Source organism: Gymnogyps californianus, chromosome 2, assembly GCF_018139145.2.
Source record: "Gymnogyps californianus isolate 813 chromosome 2, ASM1813914v2, whole genome shotgun sequence".
Taxonomy (NCBI): domain Eukaryota; kingdom Metazoa; phylum Chordata; class Aves; order Accipitriformes; family Cathartidae; genus Gymnogyps; species Gymnogyps californianus.
This window is the reverse complement of record NC_059472.1, coordinates 60,486,478-60,501,818: the sequence shown is the minus strand read 5'-3', so window position 1 is coordinate 60,501,818 and position 15,341 is coordinate 60,486,478.

Sequence of the window (15,341 nt, the reverse complement as noted above, 5' to 3'; positions counted from 1 at the left end):
TGATGTTATATTTAGCTGTGAAATAGGTTTAATGTTTTTTTCTGGAGGCTGTTAGCCCTATGCCTTCTCTGTTAGTGGCTACTGAATTATTTTGCAATTGATAGGTGGCATGTGCTTATCCTTTGTACCTCATCCTAGGTCTTGTCACTGTACTCTCACAAAGAATTTTTTTTTTTTTTTTTTAACCTGAATCTTGAACCCAGCTTTGGCTTTTGTGAGAGTTACGTGGAAAATGCCTATTATGATAGGAGCAACAAGGTGTGGTGTAAACAAATGTTGCTGTCTATTGCAAATTCTTTGACAATATTCATCTCCAGCTATTTTCTGAAAGGTTGTTCAAAGTGAATAAATCCAATGTACAAAGCTCAGAGGAAACTAATACCAAGAACATGATAAAAGGCAGGCTGTCAGAGATAATAAATGCATACTTGTTTTTGTGAAAGCCATTAATATTTTCACTCTTAATTGCTTTTCTGAGAGAGGAGTTGCTTACATTTGCTTTGGGGTTTTTTAGACCTTTTTGTGTTTCCATCCTACAACTTGCCTAGAAATAGATTTTATCCTATGTTTTCTGAATCTTAGTTTGAAATGTTAATTTTGTTACATTTTCTTGAACCTTCTGTTGTGTTTCAGGATGTTCCAGTCTATTCTTTTCATAAATTACATCCTACAGATGCCACTTGATTTCAAGAAACATAATCTCAGACGTGGCGAGGACTATGATAGGTACACAGAAATGAACTGAGAAAGTGGAGAAACAAAATGTTATGTTACTGAAGAGAATAGACTTGAAAGCGTGTGTTGGAATATTTAGGTCTTAATGAGCTGCCATATCATGCACTATGAATGCCTGAATAATAGACTTTATTATTCACTTTAACTGATCAGCTGAACATTGTCTGTTTCAAATTACCACAAGAGCACTGACAGAAAGATAAGTTAAAAGGAACTTTGTTTGGATGTATTTTGATTTTTTTTTTTTTTTACTTCAAAGCAGTGCTATTCTTTTGTACTCCCAAGCTGTGTTAATTTGTAACTAGATAGCTATTACCCAGTGTGGCTCTATAACAGCATGGTTGGCACCAAAGGATACTTTTCAATGAGAGGGTGCAGTTTTACCTGCTGAATATAGATTCAGTATTGATGGTTTCTCAACTGCCAGCATCCTTTGGTGATGCATTTGAAAGAACAGTTGACTTCTGTAATAAAGAATTGTTTCATGTTAAAGAATGGACTGCACTGTTGCTGAACAAAATAGAGGTGATGTGAAAACATGTATATTATAGACAGAATACTATCAGTTAGTCATGATTAAGCCAGTCTCATAATCAGATCTTTAGAAGTATGAGTGTAGCTCTCATCCATTCCTCAGCCTGATTACTAACCTTCATGACCCTCTTTAATTGCAGGCTAGGCTAAGATGAATTTTCTTCAATTTCCTGAAATAAAAGAGCAAGCCTACATGAAGATACCCTGGCTTTGTTGATATACTAGGAATTTTTTAACGTGCTGTCACCTGAATGTGTGTCTGTACCTCTAAATTGCTCCAGGGTGCCTTTGCAAATCTTACAGGTGCATTTGCAAATCTTACATAATGAACGATCCTGTTGCCTTCAGTGTACAGGAATTTACCTATTTGTATTCCATCTTTCTCTGGCAATAGCCATGCCTTAGTACCTTTAACACATGAAGTGAATACAATGATTAGTAGAGAGTCAGGCTAGACAATAAAAAAAGAGCTCTGATATTCATTGTTCACAGATTGTTGAAAGTGTTTGCCAGCAATCTACTTCATCTGCATTTAGTTCAGTTGGCTGTGTCTAGCAACAGACTCATAACATCCTTTGCAGAATCTCCCTTGAGAAGTTTATAACGTAAAGGTGCAGTTTTAAACAGCTAATATATATATCATTGCTTTAGTGCCTCTTAAATTAATATAAGTGCAATTTCCTTTTTGATTTAAAGATGCAAGGAAAACGGAAGACAAAAGAAGTTATTCAATTCCCTTTAAAGTTAAATATAAATAAATAAATAATTTATAAAGTACAGACTTTCAGATGCTATTAAAGTTTTGAAAAAAAAATCTGTAGGGTCAATTTAGCAGAACTGCCATTAATTGTGTTATTAAATTATTACTATTCATGCTCTGTAACGTATCCTGCAAAACTGATACAAATATGACCAATTTGCTTTTGTTGGACTTCTGAAACAGAATCAGCTAGATACACAAACAACTTAACTGAAAGCAGATGTAATAGCCTCATGAAAAGGTAGTCTTACCCATATTTAGATACCTTGCAGTTACTTTTTTATTTATTGGCTTTTATTTTGTGTTATCAGTGAAGATTTAGTAACTCAAGTTTGGTTTTATTTTTTGTTACTATTACAGGTGTATTATTAGTAGTAAGTGTGAGAGCACTGGGAGAAATGGTCCATAACTTTAAAGAACTCATAGTCTAAGTGGTAAATAACTATTAGCATCTATATTTTAGAGATTAAAAGTCCAATAACTTACATAAGGCTTACAGATAATTCCATGGGTGTAATGGAAGCTGAATTTAAACAGTTCAAATCTCAGTCTGCTTCTATGAATCACGTGCAACTTATCCTTAAACATAGTCATTTGCAGTATAGAATTATAGAATCATTTAGGTTGGAAAAGACCCTTAAGATCATAGAGTCCAACTGTTAACCTAACACTGCCAAGTCCACCATTAAACCATGTCCCCAAGCACCACTGTCTACAAGTCTTTTAAATACCTTCAGGGACAGTGACTCAACCACTTCCCTGGGCAGCCTGTTCCAGTGCTTGATAACCCTTTCAGTGAAGAAATTTTTCCTAATATCCAATCTAAACCTCCCCGGCGCAACTTGAGGCCGTTTCCTCTCGTCCTATCACTTGTTACTTGGGAAAAGACACCCACTTCTTTTGAGGTGAACCACCTTTCAGGTAGTTGTAGAGAGCAATACGGTCTCCCCTCAGCCTCCTTTTCTCCAGGCTAAACAACCCCAGTTCCCTCAGCTGCTCCTCATTAGACTTGTGCTCTAGACCCTTCACCAGCTTTGTTGCTCTTCTTTGGATGTGCTCCAGCACCTCAATGTCTTTCTTGTAGTGAGAGGCATCCTGGCCTTTTCGCTAAGGTCAAGTGTAGTGTAGTATATATGTTGTGCATGCATATCATCAAATTAATAAAGTCCTGCTAACTTTGGGAGAGAGTCAAAATGCTGGAAAGCAAGCAATGTCTGCAGTGTGGATCTAAGTCTTACACAGAAAATGTATGCAGTGAAGTGCAGAGAGATTTTAAGGTGATGAAGGCTCTTGGGAAACACACTGAATTTGCTCTGAATTTAGAACTTAAAAGAGACTCTGATATATGAAGCTTACTGGGAAATCTCTAGGTTGTGGCTTATGTTTTCCTTGCAAATGAAGCCCTTCTTTTTTGCTAGTGTGGCTTTTTAGCTGAAAGTGTTCTGAGACTGACCATCCTTTGTTCCTCTTCTTTTTTTATGCTGTGTAGTTTCCCTATAAGGCTTTTATTTATCTATTTTAGAAAGATATATTTTTTTATCAAGAGTGAATTTGATGAACAGCTTCATTAGTTTTTCCTTCTGTTGCTTTAAAAATAGAAATCGTACTTTCAGGCATTTTGTGAAGGAATCTATCAGAATTTCTTAAAGTCACAAATTAGAGAAAGTAGTCAGAATATAACTGTGGTTGCAAACTACAACGAACACTTCAAAATGTCTTCTTATACCAACCAAAAGAAGCATAAGAATTTAACATTATTTTCTTTACAGCAACTTTATTGATATAATTGTATCATTTATGTTGAAATTGCACCCATTTTTATTTAAAATAAAAAAACATTACCTTCATCAAAACAAATACATATAGTTTACAATTATTGTTATTATTATTATGAATAGCTCCTAACTGGAATTCTGTGGTAGATCAAATCTTCTGCAATACCTCTTGCACCCTTTGTGATTTCAACTGTGACAGGAGTGGCCAACAACTTAATAGGTTTCTTGCTCTAAGGCAAAATCTGTTCATAGAACTTAAAACACTGCCAAACACATCAAGAAAAATTAATTTAACGATATTTTATCATATTTTATTCTTGCAGATGTTATTTATGACTGAAGGTTGAATATTCTGCTTTCATTTTGATAGAAAAATGCACTCATCTAAGTAAGTTCACCTGTAAATTAGCTTACCTGTACCCCTCCAAAATTGCAGACAGACAGAGTTCTAATAGGACTACTGCTTTCTTCTTTCAGTAAAGTTTAAATTTGGTTAATTGACCAGAGAGTATTGAACTTAAATAAACAGGAGTTAAACTATTTTAAATGTCTTTAGCATATGGCCTGTACTGGTTTCATCTCTTTTGACTTTGAGTTACAAATGTACTTCTCCAAAAAGAAATCCTCAGTGATACCTCAAATCTATCTCATTGTAATCCTGTTAAATAGAAACATTTCCTGGGTAATGGACATTCTAGACATCCTGCAGGAAGTGCTAATATATTTTACATTAGCACATCATATTAAACATTACTTCTGGACTCAAGAGTATTCCTTATGTTTTGCATTCAGTACCATAGTACTGAAAATAGTAGTTTTAATCAATACATAGTAATATATAGCAGGCTTTCCTAATAACTACTTTTCTTGCCTGAATGTATACAGAATCACATTTTACTGGGGTATATATTTCTAACTGAGGTCAGTATCTGCTGGCACTAGGAAAACATGATGATATGCTAGCTCATATTATGCATCGACAGAAGAGGTAGTCAACACAGGGCAGACTATAGCCTAGAGTTTTTCACTGGTTGCATTTTAGTATTGCCAAAAACTACACTGTAAATAGATTATTTTTATTGTGCTCACAGGGCATACTGCTAGCTGTGGAAAGAGTGATCTTTTTCTTCATTGGAAGACTTAGCAGGGTTTTTTCATGCTATGTCTTTCCCTGCTGCCAGCACAGCAGAGCAAAAAGGACATAGCTGGAGAAGAAGATATACGCCAGAATGTCCATGCAATGTGATGACCCTCAGGCATGTCACCTTTGCTGTGCAGCCACAAATACGAACTAGAGCAAGCCTATTGCTTCTTCCTAGGGCATGGATAAAATCTTGGAAATCTCTTACTTGTGAGCACCCTACAGACTCAGAAATGAGAAGGCATTTTAAAAATAACCCTTAAAATTACTTTTAATCTCATGACATATGAGGTAATCACGCAACTTCCATGACCTTGACTGATGCTCTTAAAAGATTGAAAATTGCAGGGGTGGGATGTAGTCATGTAACAGAAAAGGTAATTTTCTGGAATGTACGAAACAATGTTTCAGCTCATCAGGCCATAAGTATATGGCACAGCACAACTCAAAAGTAGACAAGTAAGTTGACAGAATGGACTTCCGCACAGCTTCTAGTGCTGGTTCAGACTGATAGCTGTGGCTAGAGTCAGCACAAAGGCTAGGCACTGATTAAGATACTGATCAAAACAAATGCTGTTATGTGGCCTCATTCAGGTCTCTTAAGGAGGGTGTAGGCTCCACTCCCTTAATTTCCCATGTTGGTGAAAAATGCCATTGTAGGTCCTTAATGCATTGGTTCTGAACTACTGAAATATGCCAATGTACATACAAGGTATGGCATGTACAAGGCCAAGTTCAGGACTTACACTGACAGTGGGGATGAGAGGTGGGAAGTATGTAGTGTGAATGAAAAGGCAAGGGCAGCTTGAGACAAACAACAGGAAGGAAAAGGGATGAAATATGAATAATTTGTAGAGGACTGGAGATTCCAGCCATCTGCAAGGAGGCAAAGGTGTGGCATGTTAACAAGCATCTGCTGTAATGCTTGTAATAATACCACTTCTCTAAGTTAGCTGCTGTGCAATGTGGCTATCATTTCAGGTTTCTGCAAAGGAGAATAGCATGACTTGTTCTGTAAAGAAGCCTCATTTAATTTTATAATTAAGCACTTTTTACAAAAATGAAAATTACTAGCTTCATGTGTTGCTTATTTAATGACAAATTATATCTCAGTATGTAATATCTTGAAAGTTAGTTTTGGTTTTAATTTATTTTTTTTTTTAATCACAGATTTCCATTAGGAGTAGGTGAATAAAATATGCACCTCCATGAACTACTAAAAATAATATGGAAGAGTGAGGGAGATGAGAGCTTTGCTAATTCCAAGTAATTCAAATGAAATACTTTAAAACTGGGATGTCATTGCAAAATCTCTAGATCTCCTGCCTCAGTATTATGAAATTACATTGTAGCAAAATAATTTCATGTAGCAAACTCCTACTATGTCTCATCACTTGTATTCTTTGTTTTCAGTTTTGTCATCTAACTTCTGTGTGTTGGGGGTTTTATTTGTTTTCTGTGAATAAACACTGAGCAGCTACATATATGTACCTCAAAAAACAAAAGCACCTTCTCATTTTAGAAGGGGCTCCAAAAGCAAGCAGCGTCTGATGGTCTACCACTGTACATTAGGATAGTATCACTGAAGATAATGAAGCTGAGCAGGGCTACAACAGCTGAGGGTAGGTAGCCTTCTATCTGCAGAAAAGATGTCAGTGTGGGACAGAGACTTCATCTTGATGACAGGATGGCATAACATCTGGGAGGTGAGCCAGAAGATAACTGCTGTAAAACTCAGCCCGTGGAATGCATTATGTCCCCCCCCCAGCCCCCCCTCCTGCTTTCCTTCTGTAACTGAAAAAAGAGCACTGTCCACAGCCCCATTACGACCGGGAAAAGTGATCTCTTTAAAGATTTAACCTCTTTTGTTTTCTCTGTTTTGGCTTCTGTTCATTTAGATAAATAAATAAAAGCTCTCATTAGTGTTGTGTAATCAGCCTGCAATCAGAAACACAATGGGAAAATACTGACTGGCACTTGAACTACATACTACTTTGTTCACTTACAAGGCAGTATGGCAGTCCCTGTTCTGATAATAAATAAAGAAGGATATTGGATCTTTATCTAAAAGCTGTGCAAGAACTAGCTGGGTACCTATTTCGGTGCTTTGGGTACCTGGACAGTGAAAAACCTATTGATAACAAGATAGATCACAGAGGTTTAAAAGATTGAAAGAGAGGCCAAGTGGTTGCTAAGCTTTAGATTTACAGCTCTCTTTGAAGACCTGACTGAAATCATAATGTTAAAGGATTTTTGCTTAGCATGCCTGCTATGGTTTTGTGAGAAATCAGGTATCTTAGACTATGTCCGTACCTATGTACTGAACCACCTGGTAGTATACTCCTGGGGCTGGTTTCTGTTCAGGGCGTTTCTATGTGAGCTCTGAATCTACACATCCAGGTTTATCTCATGGCTACATCCTGCACCCAAATCCTGGAACTTGGTACGTGTCCCAGATCTGATAATGTAGTCATATCCTGAAGAGATTTGCCAGCAGTGGAGGTATTTTGTTTTACAGAGCACAATAACAAAGGATGATACCTGCACTGCTTTCAAATGGTGAAACCATAAAACCCCAGCAGTTTCAGCTCAGTTTCATTTAAAGATTCTGAATTTAAGCTTGGAATTAAAAATAATATGCTTGAATTTGAAACCCATGCAAGTGAAATTGAAGTAAAGGTTTAAATTGGACATCAGTGAAGTTGATTGTCACTCCACATGTTAAAAAGTAAAGGCAAATTAGTTTGACAAGTAGAAGCAGTTCGTTGTTTTTACTAATTGTTAAAGTGCATGGCAGTCCTTGGATGCCTTTTCTGATGCATGAATGCACAATGCTGCTTGTGTTTCAGTACAGGCCAGCTGAACAGAACATCTAGTTATATAAGATAAGCAATGAAATTAGAACTTATTCAGAAAACATCATATAAAGACCAGTCAAGTAAATCAAACAGAAAAAATAACATGAATAAAAAAATCCTGAACTGAATTTGCAATGATCTTTCAAGCCAGATAAAAGAAGGGAGTAATTAGTCTAACCTTCGGGCAGAACTGCAAAGCATATACTTGCATAAAACAGCATGCCTATTTGCCTACACAGAAAAGATTCACTCCTTAGCAAGGGCTGAGATGTTCTCCAAGAGGCACCCTTTCTATATTCTTTTGAATCTATATCTGTAGCCGTGTCAGCCATAATGCTTCATTGGTTTCCTGTCACAGGCTTTCTTTATGACAGGGTCACCTGATAAGGAGAATTCTCAGTTGCATCATCCAAGATAAAGGTCCTAAGTGAAATTTCCTTATTCTTAGCAGGTTTTCTGTAGCAGGTGTTACAGAAATTACAATTCATCAGAATTACAGGTGTTCTGCTGTTCTGCCCAAATTTGATATTGGATTATTAGAACTCAGTCCCCAGAAACTCAATGAATAAGTGATTTTTAAAGTCAATAGAGTTTCACTCTGGCTCTTAAAGCTGATGTATGCGTGTCTTAATGTGTACGAGCCAGCTTATAGCTCTCTCGCCTCCAGACTTCTGAAGCTAAAGTTGGGCCAGCAGCAAGAGGTGTGGGTATCAGAAAAGCACTCTTGAGATCCCTACAGTTATAAATTCTATCCCATTTTATAAACAGGGCAGACATTACAGGTCTGAGGGACATGGATCTTAGCCCATTTTTCCTCAAGCACATACCCTAACATAGATGAATTAGGGCTGGACATTTTGGAGCCCCACGGCTACCACATTTCCACTGGCATTTCTCCTCCAAATTAATAGCTTGGAGAAGGGAAAAAACAAGAAAAAGAGAAGTTAAGGAGAAATGCCTGATTTTCTATCAGTGATTTCTCATCCAGAATGAAATTACCCCATCAGGACATCAATTAGGAAGGAATAAAATTTCAAGTATTATAAAGATATGAGTTTGTTTAAGCATGTAATATAACTCGGTGAAGACAAAATAAGTTTTCCACTGAACACAAAGGAAGGAGGAGTCAGTTTAAGATTATAAGAAGTTAAAAAGGGCTGTACTTGGTCAGAGCAACGGAGCATTGAACTCAGTGTGCTGTTTCCAGTAGTTGCCACACGTGAACACTTAGGGAAGAGTAAGAATACGGTAAAAATAGGATTCTTTTTCTGATCGTTTTCCCAGCCTCAGGACTGAGCAAGATGTATTTAGCAAATCTAAATAGATTTCTTTTCCATTAGTTTTTTTTCAGTCTTCCCTTGAGCCCATGTAAAATTTAGAATCTATTATGTCCTCTGGCAGGGAGTTCAACAAGGCTATTGTTCCTTACTTTAAGTGCCATCTTTTAGTGTTTGTTTTCACCCTGGCTCCTGTCATCTCTTTTCGAAGCCGAAAAGTCCTTGTTTACTTTGTCATTCTTTGCTTGAAAGCATTCCACTCTTGTAATCATCTTTGCTTCCCTTATCTGATTTTTTGTTATTATCTTTCCTAGGGGTGCAAGAGCTGCACGTAATGTTGAAGATGTGGGCAAACACAAATTTAGATGGTAACATTATGGTCAGTCTTGTACTCCAAGTTAGTTTGCCTTTGGTGGTGTAGGCAGAAGTCGCCTAATCACATTTTAAAGATATTTGCCTTTTCCTGCAACTGTAACCAGTTCTGTTTTGTACTCTGATTCTCTGAGAGACATTTTGCATGTTGAGCACAGAAGTGTAATAAATAATTTACGACCATATAAACTGAGTGTTTACAAGTCATGGCAAAAAAAATTCAGACACTGCTCTACAAAGCAAGGCCTCTGTTCACAAAATAGAGTGGCCAAATAAACACTCCAGTGAAATTTCAGCACCATCAAGTTTTTTTTTTTCTTAGAATTGAAACTTGTTACTAGTTTTCAACTTTGTCACAGAGAAGAATGGGTGAATTTTCAGGACAAAATAATGAATGAATAGCTAACAAGCTGATACAAATACTAATGCCTGTCTTTGTTCTGAAAGTTAATGCAACTTGGAATTCGAAGTCAGTTGCGTAGTTCTGAAATGTTTACCCAGTTTGTTAATCTGCACAAGGTGTTGCTTGTTACATCTTGTTGCTTGGTCAGGCAGTTGGACTAGATGATCATTGTAGGTCCCTTCCAACTGAAATAGTCTATTCTATTCTATCCTTATTCTATCTGAAAGTAGAATCACCCCTGGATTTTGCATGGCATTGCACAAAAAAAGAAAAGGTACGAGAACATTTAATTAACCCTTATAAATGTTCAAAAGCTGTTATCTTGCTTCACGAATATAAGAAATACAGTGTACTGCAGACGTTTGTGCTCCCTGTATCTCTTTTTCTCTCTTTATAGAAAAGTTTCTCACAAGTATATAGGTAAAATATACCCAATGTTAAGATACCTTGTCTATGCAAACTTTTCTTTCTCTGAATACTCTTTGTGAAGGAACATTTTCTGCTTAGAATACAGTACTGGAGCTCTCAGTGCTGTTTCCTGCGTGACCATCTAGTGTAATCTTCCTATATCAAGAAGTTAAGAAATCGGTCTAGTTTCTGAACACATAGCTGTATGTCTGTAAGAAGGAGACGATTATACAAAGGAGAGGATGTGCTCCCTAAAGTTGCTTTGTGACTAGGTAGACTTTGGCGGAGACCTGACAAGATTCATTTTTTGAAGTTACCTAAGTACAACTTTTCTCAGTGTTACTAAGTCATTTGGTTTAGATGTTTAAGTCCCATTTCCAAAGAAAGTGGTTCCATGGATGCACTTGGTTCTGTTAAGGGATTAGATTAGATGTCGAGTCCACATTCCCTGGCTGTGTACAGTCTAGTCACGTGTACTCTTGGTGTGTCATGAGAGACTTCCAGTTAGGAGAGGGATCCAGAAATCTCTGGCCTGTATGATGCCATGAAAGACAGATCCTTGAGTAATCTGAGTTATTCACATTGGCTTGAAGTTCTTTGGCCTTCTGATACTTATCTGACAAGGCAGCACAAATGGGCCCCTCTGTTTTTCTTTCACATCAAACTCCTGTATCCCAAACCAACCAAACACTCTAGAGCACAAGCAGGATGTGCAGTTGCCCAATTTACAAATTATCTGGGTGATTATGTGTCTATATGTATTTGGCAACCTTCAGCCTTCAATGAAGGTACTGAAATCAAAAAAGCCATAGGATCCATCTGTGAGATGGCTATCAAAATAGTGTAGTGGCTAGGGTCATGCTTTGACTGATAGTCATATAAGCATCCTCACCCCATCTGAGTTGTTAATATAGCAAGCTCTCACATCACATTTACTGTTGCTGCACCTACGGTTTTGACCACAGTGACAAATCACATCTGCTGCTTAGCTGCATGTGTGAAAATATAGCTGAGTTCCTGCTCAACAGGGAATGATAGACTTTGTTTCAAGTCTCTACACAGCATTTTTCAGATTGCAAACAGTGATAAAGAGGACCCTAACATCTTCAATGTAAGGAACAAAGCAGCAAAGAACTTGCTGTTTCTAGAAGACAGAGGTTCTTGGCTGCTGCGAAGAGGATTTGGGAAGCCTTCAGTCAGGGCAGAGGGGAAATACTGAAAAAGCCAGAAAAAAATGTGGGATTGGAAGAAACAGAAGAGGCAGGAAAGGGTACTATGTGGGTAGCAGTCTCTTGGCAAGCTGTGTAAGTGTGACTCTCTGCTTTATGCTTGGCACTGACCAGCTTTTCCCCCCACTCAGGTGGAGAGCTAAAGATGCCAGATTTCTACTGTGAAATTGCAATGAATGGAGGATGTATGCATATATGAGAAAGGAGTATATCACTCTCAATGTGGACCTTCCAGCATGAAAGTCTAGGATAATATTCACTACCATAAGTATCTCTTCCACAATATATGGGAAAATATATTTTCAGAGTACAAAAGAGCAATAAGACAGCCATCTCCCAGGGTGTAATGAGGTGTAATGTTTTAGCGAGAGTGGGAATGCATGGGTTTGTCTGTTTTGGATATTGAAGGAAGAGCTGGTGTCTCTAGAGGTGATTGAAGCAGTGGAATTGATTTTGGAGAAATGAACTGGGAAGAAATGGAGGAAGAGAGAGATCTCTCATAGCTGAAGGTCTTAAAGAAGGGGGGGGGGAGGATGCTGAGAGGTGAAGGCAAAGTAAGGCTGCCAGTGAAGGCAAAGGCAGCTTCCCATCCAACCTTTTCTTCATGAGCACTGTGACACCTTCTCAAAGTGGTGTATTCTCTTCTCTGTTTTGTAGAGCTCCCTCGACGCTCTGGTGCCCTCTTGCCCTGCTCCAGCCTTCCCTGCTGTGCTCTGTAGCAATTCACTGTCCCAGTGAGAAAACCAAAGAACAGCAAGGAGGCGGTGTTTGGTGCATCGTGAGATCCAGTGTCATCCACACTGAAATAAGTGTGAAGAGTGTGGTGGGTGCTTCTGGATGTGTCATACAGATTGTCATCTCCATACTTCCCAGCATTCTATTTATAAAGGTGCTGGTTTTTCCCCCAGGTTAGGCTTGTTATACTTCAAACTTTAATTGCAAGCTCTTTAAAAATGGAGGCTGCAGTAGATGCCTGATTTTCATTGGCAATTCTAGACGGTACTATAACAACTTGAGGTGACCTACTAATGTCCAGTTACAGTAATTTGTTTAGTGAGCTGAAATGCACCATTAGGAAAAAAGTATAATAATTTTTACTTTATGCTAATGCTTGCAAAATATTATCAGTAATCTTACAGTTGGGAACTGCTTTCTTCAGTCTTCTGTATTGCCTTATGCTTCATTTTGTGACTGTCCCTATTTTGTTCTTTTCAGAAAATTAAAATTCCTAAGAAGTTCCATGCATTATTTTTAGGTCTGAAATGGTTGCCATCCTAAATTGGGTAGAAAAAAAAATGAAATGTAATGTCTTGCTCAGAGCCAATTTACTGCTTTTTTTTTTTTTTTAAACTTATGCAGATTCAAAGCAGGATAGAAGTTAACATTTCCTTGCTGGAAAGTAGCTACTGATTTTTAGCATAGATTATTTACCACAGTATTCAAGCATGCCCCCTTTTCTGGTGATTTCAGAGTGCTGATTTGAACAAGAAATAGTGTATCCATCCTTTATGGACTAACTGGTGGGTGGAAACAAGCTTTAACAAAATTTAACAGCAGAAATATGTGCTCGTGCAAAATGTATTCAAGTATACTTGTGTATGTGAGTGCATGATAACTTCCTAACTTACTAATATTGCAAATATAGTGTTAAATTTTGGAAATGCTGTTAAAAATCCTTCTGGAAAATATGGTCCTAAGTATTTAAAGACAACACAAATGACTTAGGTAGAATTCTTCATTTCTGAACTGAAGCTCTTTAAGGAAAGTCTGTTACAGCACACACTATGTACAGAGAATCATCACACTAGTTTGATCTGAATAACTGAATAACTAAATCAGTGTTTCTCAACTGGCAATGCTTTTTGATTTAAATGGACCTCTTCTCCTATTTACAAGCACGGAAGAGACTGGATGGTCACTACCCTGTGGTATATTTGTGTCAATTGCATTAATTTCCAGTGTTGGTCATGCCTCCTTGACTGGGCCCAAAGACCTAGTGTTAAAAGATTTTAATCTATTCTTCCTAGGAACATGAATTCAGCTACTGGAGGAGTTCAGATCTTCTGATTTTATATGCAATGTCAGGGTGATTTGGGTAGGAAGTGAAAAACACTGCTGGGAAAGCTTTTGTGTATAGTCTTAATGGGGGGAATAAGTGTTTGCTTATTTGCTTTGTTTAATTGAGTTGGGATTATAATTCTTAAAGTCTTCATTCCTGACTGCTTTTGTAATGGGAACAGTGTTTGCAGTGTGTTTAGTCTTCCTGCGTTTTGCTGGGTGCATTAGTTTAGCTTTATGAAGGATTTACATTTTATATTTGTTCATCATATTATTTTCATAAGAAACAAAAAGGTCCCAAAATAAGCCCATCAGACAAGGCTATGAACAGTTAAAAGGAAAGGATATTTGTTACATTAAGGATTTGTAAATTAGAGTGTAGCAAGGTTGGCAAGGCAAGTCAGAAAAGTATTTGTACTCTCAAAAGGTAACTACTATGGTTTAATAGTAGAAAGCATGCAGAACAGAACTGATATAAAAGTTTGTGGGATGCTTTTATTCCCCAGTGGAAAACACAGATGAAAAAAAATAAAATGAAAGAGAGCAAAAGTATGAAAAGAGGTTTAAGGGCAGCAAAATGTACGGCAGGGAAAATGGGAACAGTTCAGTTTAAACCACTGTTTAATAGACCTAAAGGATTTCACTTGGCTTGTGACCTTCCAACACAAGCCAAGTTTGTTGCACGGACTTTCTATTTTGGATAATAAACATATGTCGGATGAGTCAGTGCATCTGGTATTTAGAAATAAAAATAAATTTTACGATGAATAAAGGTAGTGGCTTATGTATGAATGGTGGTGGTTGATATAATTGCATAAAAATAAATGGTTTAATTCCAAAAAACATAGTGAATGCTCTTGTTGCAATATACTGAGAAGTCAGGAACTGAGGGGGCTGAAATGGGTCTACATGTGGAACAAAATGAAATCTGATCTTTTAAATCATTTAGCTGTATCTCTCTCTCCCCCCCCCTCGCCCCACCCCCACCCCTCCTTCCCTGTCTATCTATACAAACATACGTACATACAGTATTAAAGATAAAGAGAGAGTCCAGAGTTAAAAGGAAATCCCCTGTGGTCATAAACTAACCTGTAGCATCAGGAAAATAGGAGGAAATCTTACCTGAGGAAAAATTATTCTATAAATAACTAATACATAGTGTTGTATCTACTAATGAAACAGTTATTGGCTGTAACTGGCTACAGACACTGCACTAGGTGGGCAGAACAGTTATGGGTTCCATAACGTTTGTTTCAGCGTTTCTTTATTTTATATTTTTAAAGACATTTGGTATTTCTCTTTCATGTGTTTGATATTTCCCACATTTATGGATTTTTCAAGGATTCTGAAAAAAAAAAAATTATACTGGACCAGCTATTTACTTCAAGCATATCTTATTATGCTTCTTGGGCACAGAAGGGAGGAAAAGAATACTGTCTTTGATACATTTTGACCTGGAGCTTAGGAAATTCACCTATAAAAACCTGGTATAACCTAGAAGGAAAAGAGAACAAGTTTGACACAGATATAATCTTTGGGATTTCACAAAATGTGTGTAATGAGACAATGTTAAAGGTTCTTTCAATGAATCAGTAAGTAGGAAATAAGTAGAGCATTTGGGGAGTAGAACCAGATTTTGATGGCAGAATATTTAATTTAAAAAAAAAAATGGTCAAAATACAGATTTGAATTGACCACATTTCACAAATTCATATTGAATTTGTCAAGTTGTTTCAGTCAACTTCTCCCTTTAATTTCTCCTCTCTTCTCAAAAACAGTGATGAGAAAATA